Below are 18628 nucleotides of genomic sequence, written 5' to 3'. Positions count from 1 at the left end.
TTCTACTGGAGCTGGAGTCTTCGGTCCTCGAACCAGGGAAACCATATCTATGGGAAAGTGGCCTACCGTTTTTCAAGCAGAAGTGTATGCCATACACATCTGTGCGAGGACGTGTATTATGAGAAATTATAGACACGCAAAAATCGGTATTTTCTCGGATAGCCAAGCTGCACTATTGGCATTAAAATCCTCTAAATGCGAATCCAAACTTGTTTGGGAGTGCGTCGCTTCCCTCAGGGAACTTGCTTCTCGGCATAACAGAGTCATGTTGTTTTGGGTCCCAGGGCACTGCGGCATTGAAGGCAACGAAATGGCTGATGAACTTGCTAGACAAGGCTCATCAAACATCTTCGTGGGTCCCGAGCCGTTCCTTGGAATCTCAAAAGTGCCGTGAAGCAAGAAATAACTAATTGGGGACAATTGCAAATCGCTTCAATCTGGGGCGAGATGCGAGGATTGAGACAAGCTAAAACTTTTATCACTCCAAGTCCTTCAATTGCCAGGAAACTTCTTGGCTTAAACCGTAGGGAACTACGAATACTCGCAGGGCTTCTAACAGGACATTGTCCTGCCAGATATCACCTGCACAAAATCGGCAGGTGGCCTAACAACCTCTGTCGTTTTTGTTTAACTGAGCTGGAAAGCTCGGCACATTTACTCTGCTTCTGCGGAGCACTTGTGTCTCGAAGGCTGCGGTTCTTTGGATCGCACCTTCTTACGCCGTACGATGTATGGCACCACACCCATCCCAAGAAGGTCATACAGTTTATCGACTGTATTGCGCCGAATTGGGATAAACCATGTCTGCAAAATAACCCCTCGTCTTCCGATCCAATGGATACGAGTAATTTGTAGTATGGACAGTAACCAGGGTACATCACAAAAGATAGCCTTCTCAGGTGGTCGCAGTGAACTTAACCCAATGCCCATTGGGCAACAAAAAAAAAAAAAAATACTGGTTGTATTTTCGGTTCGATTGCCAAAACATACTCGATTAAAATTGAGATTTTTCAAGAATCACTAAGTCACACCACCTGACGGTACACTGTCAGCCCCAAAGTGTTCTCCCATCAACTAGCGCCAATAGCGGAATGTTTAAATGATTTCTCTATTTGTTTTGGGATTCGTTTAATAGCCGATGTGTGCCGATTCTTCTGCGATTGATTTGTTTGTCTGCTTGTCTGTGCTCACACGTATGTTGTTGTTGAAGTTGGTGTTCCACTAAAAGAAAACAACCGTTTGATAGTCGAACGCGCGCGCAATCGCGTAAGAAATGAAACGGTACCTGTTCCAGCTCATCAGTTCAACCGGCAGTGCCACGATGCGCGCCCGAGTCTGGTTCCCCAAGTTCTACACTCCACTTGGCGGCCAGCAGGCCTTTTCGGGACTCTAAGCCACCGCGCCGTGTGTGTGTGTGTATGGATTATGGTGCGTGCGATGAGCTGTTGAGCCGTTGAGTTGCCTGTTCCGGTAGATTTTCCTATTAATTTTTGCTTTTTTTTGTGTCCGTTGACGACCGTGTGACCTATTTTTTCGGACCGATTGCACAAATGCTCCACAACCTGCTGCTGTTGCTGTTACGGCTGGACGGTGGAAGGCAAAAATTTGCGTTGAGTAATTGCAGCATTTGGCGAATTACAGCCTGAACGTAAAATTATTGGGTGCTTGAAGTCTGTTAGTGATATATAGATAAAAAAAAAGAAATCTTTTGCTCTCCCGACCGATCGACGATCGCCGCTGCTAACTGATCAGTCGTCGATGGATCGGACAAAATTGGCGAACAGAGACAATATAATGATATAAACACCAATATTACGAATGTTAGCGCTCGTTACTGAGCCGCGTACATCCGATATGTGGAAGAAATTTAATTGTAGATTATAGCGCATAAGTCCGATGTTACGCGAGCAACTCTTACCGCAAGTCATGCAAAACGTGTGATCAACCTTGGAAACTGAAAGCATAACCTCTTAACGATGGTTGGGATGAGTAAAATGTTATTATAAAATTTCAAATTTCTCGCTGAAACACACCATTTGCCTTTTTGTATAATCATAAGTTTAGAAATTCAAATTTCCTAACACTTCTCAGTGAACGATTTTTTATTTATTTCAGTTTGGATAAATTCAGCATAAATAGGGAAATTCTCATATGTTTGGTAGGTTAAAGATTCGGTCCAATTTCCATCTAATTTGCTGTGTCTCACTATTTAAATAAATTATTTTGCAAATTTTTAATGGAAACTTGTTTGCTCATTTCCTACTAAGCTATTTACGTTTTAATCCTTATCCAGAATCCCACTATCCCGAATCTTTTATCCCCAAAAAATTCACTTTTCCGAAAATCATTGCCCCGGTAATTCCTCTCCCAGAATGTCCAAAATGTCCTATTCCCGATTTGCCAAATAATATAAACTGTAAAATTGTTGACATGTCGTCACTTGTGTACTATCTTTTGATACGTCCTACTAGGGTGAATGGAAAAAAAAAATAAGTTGTTTGAATTTAGTGAGCACAGCACCTTTTCAGTTCCTTTTGGGGTTCTCAACATCTCCCCAAAGTTTGAGAACGATTGGTTAAGTCACCACTTTGCGCAAAGCGATTCAATTTTCCATATAAATGAGTATGGGGAAAACCATTTTTTTTAATTTTGATATTTTAAAAATCCACGTTTCACGCTACATTAAAACCGGATTCTCATATTCGGTTGTTCTGGAATGTGGACTTGTAGCAACACAGAATTGCATCAGGAACTGATGAATTTTCTTCAGATTTTGGGGAACTTTCATCAGGTTTACATTTTTACACATTTTGTATGTAATACAAGCCATACCCGACAAACTTCGTTCTGCCTTTTTTACGTTTGTTGACGTTTTTTGCTTTTTTGCTTATTCAGCCTCCTGTGATCAAAATTAGATTTTACGTAACTTTCTCCATACAATTTGCCGATGCTCCGGAATCGGTTCCAGAGTGGCCAATGGTTTTCACTTTTTTGCGTAAGAACTTTCCTTGGACTCATACAAACCCAACGCAACAAAGAGAGCTCCGATCCGACTATATAGATTACTCAAAAAAGAGGTAATATTTATCCTATCAAATATCCAAGCCTCAAAAAAAAATTGTGTACAGATTTTATCTGGAGAAACCTTTTGTAGGCTTTAGGAGAGAGTGGGAAAAAATAATCCCTGGCGATTTGACCTATAACTCGTCAGCACGTGGGTGAAAAAATGTTCTAGAAAACTGTGTCTTATTAACTAAAGTTCTATGTAGAGAACAAATAAAAAATAAAATTTAAAATAATAGATTAATTTCTTTCAAAAATATTATCCACATGATATCAATTATTCAATTTCTAAATAATTAAATATGTTATTTCCTTTAAGTGTCTATCAATTTTCAGGTCTTCGCAAAAGGAAAACAAACAATGGAAACTGTACTCTAAGCAGTTTACTGGTTACTAGCCAAAATGTTTAAAAATTATCTTGACATATTATTAACTTATTTCGATGGTTCTTGTTGCATTTGATCCGAAAAGATCTTAAGAGTAATATATAATCCATAATAGATGCATTAACCCTTAGTTGCATGGCAAAGGCATTTCCATTTTTTCCATGATGTTTTTTGAAATTATTTTTGTCAAGTAGTTCAAAACTATAGCCGTTAAAAATTGTTTATTAAAATCATAAATTAATCTTTAAATGATTAAATTGAGGCAAAAAATAAAAAAAAATGGAATATAAAAAAGTGTTATAAAATGCTTTTTACCCCTGCTCAGTTTTTTTGCAATAATTAGAATACAAAATCGGGACCGTGGTGTAGGGGTAAGCGTGATTGTCTCTCTCCCAGTCGGCCTGGGTTCGTTCCGAGAAGGTCCCGGTGGCAAATTTTGAGACGAGTTTGTCTGATCACGCCTTCCGTCGGACAGGGAAGTAAATGTTGGCCCCGGACTAACCTAAAAGAAAAGGTTAGGTCGTAAGCTCAGTCCAGGTGTAGGACTCGTCTCCCTGGGTCCTGTCTCGGTGGAGTCGCTGGTAGGCCGTTGGACTAACAATCCAAAGGTCGTCAGTTCGAATCCCGGGGTGGATGGGAGCCTCAACAATCAAACCTTCGGACACCTAGTTTCGAGTAGGAATCTCGAAATCGAGAACGCCAAGGCAATGCTGTAGAGCGAATAATTAGATTTTTTTTGAGAATACAAAATATCTAAGCATTGCCGACATTTTTTTTTGCCGAGCAAATGATTAGATTTCTATTTTTTTTTTCTATTTGTTGGCCCCAATTTTTCGGACCGATTTTGAAAGAGGAAGGGGGCGAAATAACCTTGAAAAATATTTGCGACGGTCAAATTTTCAAGGCTTAAAAAATGAAAATATTTTTTTCTTGAACTATAGCATCAATTCCAGAATTGTAACTATTATCATCAAAATCGAATAAGTCCATTACAAGTTCTACCCCCCCCCCCCCCCCCTCCCTTTAAAATTTCCCTAACAAAATTGAAGGGCGAAAAAATATGGACTAAAATTTATGTTTGTTTATTTTTATAAATTAAAGATTTTGTATTTTTTACAAATTTTGAATTATGGGACCACGTAAATTCGTCATTTTTTTATATTTAGGAAATTTATGATAGTAGCATAAGGCTTGCAAATATTTTTCAAAGATCAACCCCTCCCATCTCTCTCGCTTCAATATTGGCTATAAAAAGCCTCAACCTCAATAAAAATAGACCTGCAAATAATAAGAAATACCTCCTTTCCTCTAACTATCCCCTATCTATTAGCAATTTCAAAGGTTATTTTGTAACTCTTTTCCTTCCCCTGCTCAATTTGTTCTCCCGTGTACTCTAAAATCGTTTGAATTAGTCAGCTGTTGAAAGGTACCCCATATCTCTGCTTAGGTCAATTACTGCACTGATGTTTTTGCCAAAACAATCCAATAAATGAAATGTAATGAAAGGAAAAGACCTGCAATTAAAAAGAAAGTAATTGAACATGCATTTTCCTGCGTTGAAATTCATTTTTAGCATGATTGAACAGTTAAAAAAAGATGTGGGATTTGGTACAGTATTTTCGCAAAAGTAAATAACTATTTGCGATATTTCGAAGATTCCATTTTTAATAATTTTTAAAAACATAACTCAAATTCCAAAGTGCTCTTTTGATTTTTATGACAGTTAAATCGCTTGAAAAACAAGATATGAACATCCAAAAATCTGTTTTTCAATTGTTTTAAAAAACGGTATTTGACAATATTTACAAAATGTTGGCCATTAAAAAAGAAAAAAAATCAGACAGATTAAACATTTTAAAAAACACGTTCATTGAAATGCGGTAATCTGTTTACATATCTAGTACAAATCAATTTCAACATTCGGTATCTACACATTTATATAAAATTCTCAAACGTATGAATTTTAATTGAAAAAATCACTTGCTTAAAATACATTTTAAATGATTACTTTACCATTTTTAATCAAATTGGAAACGTTTTGCTTTTTTATAATTATGGGAGAAACTTAGATTAAAATTAAAATATTAACTAACCCAAAATGTGTTTTCATTTCGTAGATTTTATGACTTCATATTTTTCAGGTCATTCAAGATCAAGATTTTTTATGTGACGCAGCAAAGTTATCAAAAATGATAGAGTATAATGTATACGAAAACATTTCTAAAAAAAATCGACTTCTGACTCTATGAAAGCTAGAAGGAAATCCCAGTCTTAATCATAATAACGGACAACGGTTCCCAAATTATAAGCCATGACCTAAATACGAGCCCCGGGCGCGTTCAGAAGTCGATAATCAAAAGTTGTCACGACATCCCGAATATTATAACGTTGAAAAAAACGCAACGCAACCATTAGCACCTCTCACACTTCCGTGCGTTGAACCTGTCCGCGTGTTGTCCACATCCCACCAGAGATCCAGGTTGATTTGAATGTGTGGCTCGATTCTAGTTCAGTTCTTACCGTTATTTTTCCTCCACTTGTCCACTCTCGTGGCTGGTGCGCCTCGGAATGCGATGCGCTTCACAGGCTCCCCAAGAAACTCGCCAAACTGCCTTTTCTTGGTCTTCTGGGCCTGCCTGCTGACGCGCGCGAGTTGTTGAATTGTGGATGCTGGGACAAGATGATCTTCGAGTGCTGGACCTTATTCCGTCCGCTCAACAACTCTCAACAACAACTGCAAGAAGTAGAAATTTCCTCCTTGAAACTGTTGGTACACACGTACAAGCACACACATACACACACACACTCACATTCACACTCGCAAGCTGATCAATCACACCAAAAATTATACCTCTTGTCTTGAATCGCAAAAATGTAATTTGGTTCACCACTTTTCCTCGTTTTTCCACACTTTTTTTTTGCAACGGAAAAATCAAACACAACTGAATCCACTATTCTTCCTTTTCAATTCTTGGTAACGGTTATCTTTTGCCAAATCCACAAAGATACCTCCAGAACGGAAGCAAATCACCCAACAAAAAAAATGCACTTTTTCGTAAATTCTTCCTGCCTCCCACGCGGCCACCAGTCAAGGATGCCACGACGGCTCTGCTCTGGCTAATGATGAATATGATGCAACGCAAAACGGTTGCTGTAACCGGCTGCCGGAATCGGAATCGGAATGCGTCCGCTCGCTATGAATTGTGTCTTGAGACTGGACGGCTTTCGAAAAAACTGCTCCTCCAGAGCCCCAGCACCAGCGCCACATCGGAAGAGATAAAGAAGTTACATATACATAATTTCCTTAAAGCTGCGCAGCAGCTGAGCGGTGTTGCTGGCTTTATTTTATTTTATTTTCCTCACTGCTGTTGTTGATGTTATTAAAAAGCTCCTCTCTCGAAGCAACTGTTCGTATGACCGTTTTTGGGAATTGGGTTGTACTCATGTTTTCGAAGCCAACAAAAATTGAATGTCAGACTAAAGACTAATTTTGTAAACTGCAAGGGTTACTTTTTTAGAGTGATTTAAGAGCAGATAAAAACCAACATGTGTATTTATAAACATAAGTAGAGCATTTTTACTTTCTAAAAAGTAACCCTGCAAAGTTACAAAAAACACGCGATGAAATTTGATGTTCTAAATTAGAAATGACCACTATGGGTTATGGCAGAGATTTTAACACTACAGTCATGCCTCGGTTTAGCACCGCATATACTGCCCATGTTCACATAAATGTCCCATATGCAAAAACAGCAAGCTGAGAAAAACGCGTTTGAAGTTTGTCCCACACATAAGGTTACGTGTTAAGTTTTCACGAAAAAACTTGATTTCCTTTTGATTTCTAGAACAAAGTACTGGATGTTATAGGCTTTTCTGAAAGATCTCGCGATTCTGAACAAAACTGCATCAATAACTCAAAAACGATGAAAATGCATATGGGACATTTATGCGACCAGAGGCAGTATAGAGGATGCAAAGACGAGGCGTGCATAACCGAGGCACAGAGCTTATGGGATTTTGGCTATATGGGAGACATTGGCTTTAATCGTACGAAAAATCATGCAAACATCAAAAAATTATAGTATAGTGCTATCCATTTAAATTATTATTTCATAAAAATTTTCACAAAAAAACGTATTTTTCCTGTATTTCAAAAATGCATTTTTTTTTCTCTAAAGAAACCAAAAATATATTGTTATTGCAATATGGGTATCAAATGATCAGGTTTTTTTTCATACATTTTGAATGTAACAACAACATTTTTAGAAAATACTCAATTTTTTTACAAAACTACGTATTTTCGAATAAAATACTCAAAATTTCCGTTTTTACAATGTGGTTCGATACCCTAAAATTTTGAAAAGTTTTACAAAAATACGTAGTTTTGTGAAAATTTTGAGTATTTTCAAAAAAATATTGTTATTACATTCGAAATGTATGAAAAAATCCCGATACCCACATTGTAAAAACGGAAATTTTGAGTATTTTTTCGAAAATACGTAGTTTTGTGAAAAATGAGAGTATTTTCTAAAAATGTTGTTATTACACTCGAAATGTATGAAAAAATCCCGACCGTTGAATACCCATATTATAAAAATTGAAATTTTGAGTATTTTATTCGAAAATACGTAGTTTTGTGATAATTTTGAGTATTTTCTAAAAATGTTATTATAACATTCGAAATGTATGAAAAAATCCCGATCGTTTTATACCCATATTGTAAAAATTGAAATTTTGAGTATTTTTTTCGAAAAAAACGTAGTTTTGTGAAAATTTGGAGTATTTTCTAAAAAAAATGTTATTATTTCCGAAATCTATGAAAAAAACCTGATCATTTGATACCCATATTCCAATAACAATATATTTTTGGATTCTTTAAAGAAAAAAAATGCATTTTCAAATTACAGGAAAAATACGTATTTTTGTGAAAATTTTCATGAAATAATAATTTTAATGGATAACTGACACCATCCCGATTCCAAAACACTATAATTTTTTGATGTTTTTATGATTTTTCATACGATTAAAGCTAATGTCTCCCATATAGCCAAAAACCCATAAGCTCTGTGCTTCAATTAAGCACTGGGCCGTGCTTAACCGAGGCAGCTGAACGGTGCAAAACCGGGGCAGTTCAAAACCGAGGCGTGCAAAACCGAGGCATGCCTGTATTTTTTAACTATTCTGATGAAATTTTTTTTTTTTATTTTGAGTACGCCATCAAATCGGGCGTCCAATTTTACACAAAAGTACCTTTGGCACCAAATTGCTATCTCTTTAAGGATTCGAACTACAAATCATTGAAAAACGTGTCTTAGTAAAAATCCAGTAAAATTATCTTCAAAAAAAATATATTTTTTTCCAAAAAATAATAACTTTACTGCACTAAACTTCCCATGCTCGCATAAATGTCCTATATGCATTTTGGTCGATTTTTCCGTTAGAAACTGGATTGGCTTGCCTTTTTATGGATCTTTTTGTCACTTTTTCTAAATTAATCTAGAAATTTAAAAAATCACGGAGAATCTGTTTTTTTATATATAATTCCATCGTGACAATGTTGACCAATTAGTACCGCTTGGGAATATATATTCGGAAATTACCTTTTTTGCTAAAAATAAACATCTTAGATTTTTACACGAATTTAATAATCCAACCATTCTACACCAACTCTTACGAATCACTTACAAATAACGATTTTTTTCTTCTTTTGATTTATTTTGGTTCAACGAGCTCAAATAGGGGAAGGTGGGGCAAGACGACCATATGGGGCAAGAGGAACAATCGCTCGTACGGCCGTAATTTTTACAATTTTGATTATTTCCAGTATGAGGAATTGTTGCTAGCAATGCAATGCTGATGCTGATTCTACTACCACATAACCACAAAAACGACGTAAACGTCTTTGGGTATAAGATTTACCCAAGTAACATTTTTTCCAGGAGTTCTACAAGAGCTCTTGAAGATAGCTACAGCATAGCAGTTTGGACCGCGGTAGGATAAAATCCTCTTCAAAACTTCTTCAGGAGTTTGGAAGAGTACTTGAAGAGAGTTTTATGGTACCGCGGTCCAAACTGCTATGCTGTAGCTATCTTGAAGAACTCTTGTAGAACTCCTGAAAAAAATGTTACTTGGGTTAATGATGTGTTTTTCAAAACCTTTGTTTTCTTATAATATTTGGAAAGTACAAAATAAGGCTTACGGTGGGTTTTAAGGCTCATTTTATCAAAATGCTATTTTTCCTAGATCAGTAGCATCCCTACCAATTGCTTGCACCTATTATAAAGTATGATTTAACTTTTGGTTATTTTTGTTGAGAGCTTTTAAAAATTTTGTTCAGGTGGAGCAAGTGTACCATATGGATTTTTAGTATGGAAAAAATACGAATTGCTGCAACAACATATTTTATTGATAAATAAATACATAAAAGTACTCAAAAACTGATAAACAATTGTTAAAAAAAATTGTCCGAACAAAATATAGTGATATTATAAAAATTTACTATTTATCATCAAAGTAATATTTTTTCCTAAAAACGATAAAATTTTCAGTAAAATATTCTTATTTAAACTAAAAATGAAAGACACATTTCAAATACATTCTAATCTGATGTATCTAAGTGGTAACGGTTCAATTGTTAGCAAATTAACATGTTGTTTCATGCATTGTTCGTCTTGCCCCACTAGTTGAGTAGAACGTACGGAAAATCAAAAATTTTAAAATCAATTTTTGACATTAAAAAACAGGATTTTTTAAAAACTTCTTCAATCAAAGTTCAAGTCAAGACCTGGAAAAATATGATTATAAAAAAATCCGACAGATTTTTTTACGTTTTTACCGGCGAATTGGTCGCTATCTAGGCAAAAAAAACTAATTTCAAATTTCAAGCTAATTTTTCGAGCAAAAATTTCCAAATTATCAAATAGTTCTATCCTATTTCCCATAATTCCATTTCGCAGAAGAGCCCATTCCCAAGAATTCCATTGCCCAGAATCCCACTTCCCAGAAAGGCCCATCCTCCAGAATTAACAATTGCCCAAAAAAAAATTAGGACCTTGAACAAATATGTTTCCCATTTGCCATAAGGCCGATGCAAATATTTAAAAAAGTTTTTGTCCCTCGGCCCTGGCCGAGGTCAAGGGGGGGGGGCAAAAAAATAAAAAAATATAAAAATTTAAATAACAAGCCATAGTCTTCACATTTAAATGAAAAAAGTGTTTTAAAATACATTTTACACTAGTTCAGTTGTTTTGCAATCTCTAGTTTTCAAAAAATCTAAGATCTGACAAAAATAAAAATTGTATCGAAAAAAAAGATTTTGCATCGAAAATTTTCAAAAAAATTTAAGATTTTTTAATAAACCCAAACATGCTAAAAATGATTTCAAACGCAGAAGAATGTATTTTAATTTGATTTCAGCTGGTTGCACTTGAATTTTCATTGAAATTTTGAAGTTTATTGTAAAACTATTTTTTTTGCCCCCTGATTTTTCAGGCCAATTTTGAAGGGGGGGGGGGGGGGTGACAAAAACTTTTAAAAATATTTGTACCAGCCTAATGCAAAATTTAATATCATTATGCAGTTTGGCATGATGATATTAAAGTTTCATCACTAATTCAATTCATATTCAAATCGCTTTAAAGAAGGGAAAATTCAACCTTAAAGAAAAAATCAACTTTTGTCTAAAACCAACGTCAAATAATAATTGAGATTGAGTTTCTGAGGAATAGACCATTATGGGGAATAGAACTTTTGGAAATGGCATCCTGGGGAATGGTTTACTGGGAAATGGCTTTAGGGGAATGGAATTCTGGGAAATGGGGTAGAACCGGAGCCAAAATTCAAGATTTGCAAAAAGTCCAAAAAAATGTTAAAATACAAAAAAATACTTTATACAGTGTATTTTAAATAGTTTACAGTCAATTTTACATAATTTTTTTTCAATTAAAATTTCAAAGATAATTTAAATTTTCAGCAAAAACGTTGTCCCCCTGATTTTCCGGGGGATTTGAACCGGACAAAACTTTAAGTAAAATTTGCAATGGCCTGATTTTTAAAACACAAAACAATGTTCATCTGTCACCTACAAAACTCCTTTTGATAATTTGTAATTCATTGCAGAGTGTCGTTTATCCATCTCTTTACATTTTGACTCTTGATGAGTGTTAAACGAATTGAATTCGATGAAGATTTTTATCGGTTATCAAAAAGTTCGCCACCCTGCTAGGAGCTCCACACTGTTTGTTCAAGCCATTTCTCCCAAGCCACCGCTCTCACATCTCACAGTTTCTCGCGCTCTCGTTCTTTCTTTCGCCGCCGCGCACTCCCAAGCCGCACGCGATCGTTGAGGTTCCCTTCTCGTGCGCGCATTCAAGTCGGCCCAGCCAAAGCAGCAACGAAGAACCCCAAGCCCATTGTTCTCTCCGTTTTGTCACCTCTTTCTTCACGCGATCGACGGGTGAGAGCGCGGACGACCGACGACGACTTCGCCGCGCCTACTGTTGGTGGCTCACGTGAGAGAATTCACCCCTCTTTGAAGACTGGGCCTTAGTTGCATAGAATGAAGCAGCATGCACTTAATCATAACCGCAGCAGCAGCAGCAGCATGCCATGACAATGATTTCTGTACTCTGAGCACGCAGCCAGATGGTGCGGCGGCGACCGGTTTATTTTTTGCCTCTTGAACCGAATCCCATCATCACGGACTATTCTCGAAGGGGTTTTCCATCTCGCTGGTACTGGAGGTAAAAATGATGATTAGAGGAAACGCCGTAGCTGGGAAATGTGGCAGTTCTGCTCATCTCCGGTGCCAACTTTGATACGATATCGTGAGTGACTTTTCGAAAGGTTGTAAACTTTATTTTTTAAGATAAAAAAACCCACGGGATTTTTTTTTATAATTTGACGAATAATTTTCAAAACATCTTCGAAATTTACTCTCGATCATTTTGGAAAATTCCTCAGCATAAATTCAAATCACAACACACGAGTGTGAACTGATAATGGTGAGTCTGATAATGACCGCGTTGGCGAAGGCAAATGGTTCTCGTCATTATCATTCTTGGTGCACCGGTTACGAGAATTATAAATAGTAGTAAAACGGTAGATCAGGGTGCCAATAACCTCTTTATGCAAGATACACTATCCATTAAGAAAAATATTACGTTTAGCGCATGCTGTAATCAAGAAAAATGTGCTGTTAATAAATTGTAACGTGGCGACCCTGTCTCAAAACGGCTTTCGGTCGAGATCACGTTATAAACCGGCGCTTTAAAAAAAAATCTCCAAATATCCACTTTGTACATTCCTCACTCCTCACAAAAAAGCAGCTGCCTGCCTCGCGAACGTGCCAATCGGAAGAAATCAAACGCCACATTCTAAATGAGTGAAAAGTATATGAATCACACCCCGAGAGTGCTATTTTTGCCGTTAATTTGAAATCGCCGCTAATTATCGGCCGAAGATTGCACTCATCGAAAAAGCTCAAAGCAGCAGCAACAACAACAAAAAATGCCTCTTTGGTAATACCACTTTTCGCGCGCTCGCGCACACCAGCTCCTCGAAGCTCGTAGTAAGCGCTGGACACCAAATTGGCAATGGGGCGCGCAGTTCCGCCTGGAAGTAAAAGGGCATAAATCGAAGTAGCCAAAGTCGCGAGCGTATGCAAAAAAAGTGAGTGAGTGTGTCCGCAGTGACTACTAGATGAAGGGGGGGACCTTTCAACTTGGGTTGGGTCACAAAAATCCTCTCGGCAGCAATTCACAAATCGATGTGATGCGAGGCTCCTGTCAGATGTCAATTCATCACGCAAAGGATTGTCTTAGATAAAATGAAATTAAGATTCATCAGTAAATTTCTTTTTTACACATAAAATTTTACACAGACTACAGATTTTTGCCAATATTAATTGATAGAATAAAATATCTAAAAAGCTCGAGGAAAAAGCATCACAAAAATGTACGACTGAATGATTTAAAACAATATGCGTTTTTACTAAACAATAAATAAAATTAGTTAGTGATTCAAAAATAAATATCCTATAATACAATCATTCATTAAACCATCGATTCAAAAAAATGTGAGGGAAGCTAGAAGACAAAAACCTTAAAATATATTTGTAGAGGTATTACATAATATTATATTTGTTGGATCAATATTTTTGTAATTGCATAAGTATTAAGCTGCGAAACAATAATACAAGCTGTGGTGTCAACATTTCTGACCAAAATTGATATTTTGAGTCTCGTAATACTTTCAAAACATACTTTTTTGTTATTATCAAAACATAATTATTTTTCAAGTAAATAATATCTTTTATTGAAAATCTTTTATTTAAGGTGTAACGTGCCATCATCAAATATGGCGAATAAACATGGTTGATGAACTGTCCTGTTCCACCTTTAAAATGATGGGTTTTTTGTTCCCCCTTAACCTGTGGAAATCTGGTACCTTTGAGAAAATGGAAAATTAATCCCAAATGAGGCACGCAGCATATAAAGTAAATTAATCATCGTTATCAGAACAGTTGCGAGAATCAAAAACACAAGTAATCACTTCCAAAACGGGTATTTTTTCCACACGAAAAACGAAACTATTGGCACTACGCCCCCCGGGGCATGGCCTTCCTCTAACGTGGGATTTCTGCTCCAGCGCCTCTGACGAGACAGGAGAAACCGGGACCGACGTTTTACTTCACCATCCGATAGAAGCTCAGTGGATAAGGCGGGAATCGAACCCGCGTCTCATAGCATCATCGGGATCGGCAGCCGAAGCCGCTACCCCTGCGCCACGAGACCCACATTTTTTCCACACATTTTGCCTATTTTCTAACACTTTGGGTTTCCCATATAAAAATTACACCACCGAAAAAAGTCCATTTTATTCACTTTACCTCTATAAATTGTTGATCCCCAAATGTGCTGCAGCCAGGAGCGTCTGCTGATCACCAAAAATTTCACCAAAACGGACAATTTCGCGAAAACCGTCCTCCTAAACTTGCGAGTTGAAAATTTCCGCGAGCAATTTTTTCTCTTGTTTGATACGATTTAACACAACTACCAGTTACATTAGTATTGGTAATCATCATGATTCCAATCACATCGTGTTGCCAGAAATTGTATTACGGTATTTGGTAATTAATTATTTTGATACTGATATTGGTAGATACTTTGTCTTCCTAAATGTCGTAAAAAGTCTATAGAATTAATGAATTTTGTTTTCGTATATAAAAAATACATGTAACGAGTATAAAACCAAACTAATTAGTGGAAAGTAATTCAAAATAAAAGTTAATGCTAGAAGCTCTTTGAATTTTGGCAACACTTTTCTCTGACAGGCGGACCGGCCACTTTTGGCACTGACAGTTCTGTTTGTTTTCATTCTTCAAGTTCGTCCACGAAGAAAATCTTCCTTCTCGGCGGAGCTGACCAAATCCATCTTCCGCTGTGCTTTTTGGCATCAATTGCTCCTACCCGGCACCTGTCCCAACTGCTGCGCGGCCTCTCAAGGAGTGGGAGGTGAGTTTGGATTTATTTTTGTAGTTTTTTTTGAAGAGTTACGAAAGTGGTTCTGTTTTTAGTGCACTATCTGGAGCCGGATGGTGTCATCGCGGACCTACCTGACCCGAACCGGATTTTTCGGCCGGGATTGAGTACCTTTTGCTACCGGGGAAAAGACAAGCAGCTGGAGCGGTTGTTCCAGACGATCATTTTGAACTTTGAGAGCGACCATGACGATTTTATCCAGTACGACCCGGAGGAAGTCCGGGTGCATCACGAAACGGAGCAGAGTCTGCTTTCGTTCAACTTCCTGTCCAACAGCCGGAAGAGGGTCATTAAGCTGGATCCGTTCAATCAAAGCTGCATCGGGGTCGTTTCCGGCGAGGCGTGCGTAATTCGGTTTGAACCTGATCCGGATTGGCGGATTATCCTGCTTGCGGCGGGGGAGTTTGCGTTTTCGTCGGCGGTCATACTATCGGACAACGCGCTGTACTGCTATTGCTTTCCGTGGTTGTCTATTTGACCAGAAAAATCTTCTCCCGGAAGCCGATGATGTACGGCGTAATGCTGGGAGGATGGACGCTCGGGTTCTACTTTGCCCTGATGCTGTTCGACAACTTGCGTCTGATCTTTGTCACGTACCAGGTGTACGTGTTCTGGTACGTCCGGATGGGTCCTCCAAAGAACCAGCGCAGCAAGGACCTCATCAACTGGCGCCTCCGACTGGCCGCGATCGGCGCAATCTTCTTCTCATCCACCTACCGGGAGGCCACCACCGGATTCTGCTTCGCCCTCTTCATCTGCTACTAGTTCCCGCGAATCCTCCTGACCAGAGTCAGCTCCCTTTACCGGCGTCGTTTCCCACCCAAGCGACGCCTTCTCACCGTCGAAGAGTTCAACGATCAAGGTGCCCGCAAAATCATCAAAGCCCTCGACGAACTGCGCGATCGGCCCAAAATGGAAGCGTACAGGTAGCAGCAGCAGCTGATGGTACAACGAGCTCCCGTATCCACAGGACTAACCGGAAATGACAAGGCATTTGCTGTTGACCTTACCAGCCAGGGCTATTACGACTTTTTTTAATAATGATCACAGTTAACACTCCAATAGTTTATTTCTTATTCCATGCTGGCTTTAGAAAATGACAGTTACAAAACAAGTGAAATAAATGAAAATTAAATGGATATGTTATTAACATCAAACGAATTTAACCAAGTGCTTTGTTATATTTATCACATTGTATTTTATTTCTACGTATTAGCCCTCTATAACCCAACTCCGCCTCTAAACGGGCTTCGATCTAAAAAATCGGCGAAAATTAATTTTTCAACCAATTTTTGATATTTAAAAAGCATTAGAAAGAAGAATTCTTAAAATTTTAGAAAATTTAACGTTTGGAAGTTTGACTTGTTTTATGTGACTTTGCCAATGTTTTCAAAAATGTCATTTTGTCAGGGGTCAACTTTGGCTGTGTTTTTCAATAATATTTCCTATATTTTAAGTAAAAAGAAGTATTCACTCATTTTGTAGTGTCCCAGACTATGCCTCTATGCATTTTTTACAATTTAAATGATAATGGTGCCATTCCAGAGCAAAAAATTGAAAACAAGCAAAACATTTAAAAAGTAACTGTAAATACATGATAAAATTAGAAAGGCAAAATTTAATGATAGGAGGTGGTACAAAAGTTGCTCAATGTGACCTCCTAAACACGGGAAAAATAAAAAAAATTAAAAAAATTGGGCGGTAGAGGGTTAATTCATTCAAAAAATTCGAAAAGATTTCTGAAGAATTACATAATGGAAATTTAACATCATACAAAATAAGCCTCTTTTAAATGATATTGCAGCATGTTTTTATTTCTACAAAACCTCTTTTGAAATGTGATGCGAGAATTTTTGCGTACACTACTACCACTATACGGAATCACTAATACTAATTCATCAGTGACGTCATCGATGATGATCATCAAACTAACACTATCAAAATGCACTAATACATATGAAGTCAAGATTGCCTTCACGTTTCACCTTAACGCAACAAATCATCTTTTGTAGTCCATAAACCACATGGACATATCTGTGAAAAACCGATAGATATGATACGAGATATAATTTTTTTAAATTTTTGTAATTGAAAGACCCTGAAATTTTGAGGTTATTTCAGTTTTAGTGAAAACTGTTTTTTCCGTTTTCGTAATTTTTCCGTTTTTGCGGGCGGCGTATCGAGAAACCCAGTCTTATGTGAAATTTTTTGAGGAATCCGATAAAAATATTTTCGGACATAGGCTCTTTGGTATAGACAGAGTCAAAACGCCATTTCATGGTTTCATACGACTTTTTGAAATGTTTGACTGGATTATTAAGTCCACAAATTATTTTTGCTTGAAAGAAACCATCCGTAAACCACGTGGATACTATATTGAAATCTCAGATTCGTGAAATTTTTTTTCCATTTTCAAAGTAAAGATCGATTAAGATATTTTTCGGGTTTTAATGGTGGATACTAAACATCAAGTGGTATATTACTCGGGGAAAGAGTTTTATTTCTGTTTCTAGTTTCTATTTCTTCTAAGTGAGTCCAATTTTTTTTTTTGTAAATGGGGGCACATTACTTTGTTCAATAATAGAGTCAAAGTGATCACCACTTTTCCAGTTCATAAATTTAACAAATATCAATTATTATAATGTATACATGTTAGGTAACTCCAAAAGCTGTGAAGGTGAGCACTACAACTATGCAAATAAAAATCCACAGCCGCATAGTAATTTAAAATACTCACATTTTGTACGCACTTTCGCTCGAAAACAAGCGAAAGCATAACTCTTCAAACCCAGCCATCCAATGCCAGTCAACCATCCTGGCCTACTACAACAAACACGTGCTCGAGCACGCTCACACACAGTCAAAGTCAATGCTGCAGAGTGATACAAATGCCAAAACTCAACGCGAACTCTTCTTCGGCGCAATACCGCGATTAAACCTAATCAAGCATCACTCCAACCAAACACTCATCACATAAAATGAGTTCGACGAACTTGGTGCGGCGGCGGCGGCGGCGGCGGCCGCGGTATTGGCACTTATCGATCAGATCGACAGCCAGTGTTATCAAAAGTACTCTATTAGTAGCATCGATCGATCATCTTCAGCGGCGGCTAACCTAGGTGTGGCGGATAGGCCACCCAAAGTTCGGTTAAAACGAACTGAACTCAAAGAGTGCACTAACCTCGACGGTGCAAATAAAACGGATCTTCGCCTAATCAACAGAGTACATTTACATAGATTGCGCCAAAAACTCATCATTTCATATCTCGCTTTCATCTATAACACTTATTTTATTTCATTACATTTTATTTTTTGCATCATCCAACCGGCATAGCTGGACTAATGCGTTTGCTTAATTTGCGCTGGAAGCTTCGTCGAACCCAGCCAAGTCGGTGTGCTTGCCGAAATAAAATGTAGGTCTAGATCGATAGGAGCACCTCGCAAAAAAAAGGCTGCACCTCGTCTGTGAAACCGAACGGAAAAGGCGGTCAAACAATTGAAGAATTAAACGAGCAATTATCCTCTCCCCATTGAGGTTGGGCTTGAAGTTCTTCGTTGGCGGCGCTCGAAGCCACACAATCACGGTTTGCACGGTTTAATTCAACCCCCTCGACAACGAACGGGGCCCAGACCACGAAT

General features: G+C 37.6%; 1 protein-coding gene and 1 pseudogene across 1 annotated transcript in view; one reads left to right on the top strand and one right to left on the bottom strand.

Annotated features, from left to right (window-relative positions):
- LOC6053018 (location of vulva defective 1) overlaps nt 1-9129 on the bottom strand; it is a 31681-nt gene extending 22552 nt beyond the window's left edge. The window contains exons 1-3 of the mRNA XM_038264133.1: nt 9050-9129; nt 6301-6689; nt 5970-6183 (exon numbers count right to left, since the gene is read on the bottom strand). The gene's annotated coding sequence lies outside the window, so the exon portion shown is untranslated. The remainder of the gene's footprint in view (nt 1-5969; nt 6184-6300; nt 6690-9049) is intronic.
- Nucleotides 6130-16134, top strand: LOC119770709 (annotated as a pseudogene).
- Nucleotides 16135-18628: the final 2494 nt, after the last annotated feature.

This window comes from Culex quinquefasciatus, chromosome 3 (genome assembly GCF_015732765.1).
Source record: "Culex quinquefasciatus strain JHB chromosome 3, VPISU_Cqui_1.0_pri_paternal, whole genome shotgun sequence".
Taxonomy (NCBI): domain Eukaryota; kingdom Metazoa; phylum Arthropoda; class Insecta; order Diptera; family Culicidae; genus Culex; species Culex quinquefasciatus.
The sequence above is the reverse complement of the archived record's forward strand: the minus strand, read 5'-3'. Positions and strand labels throughout refer to the sequence as shown.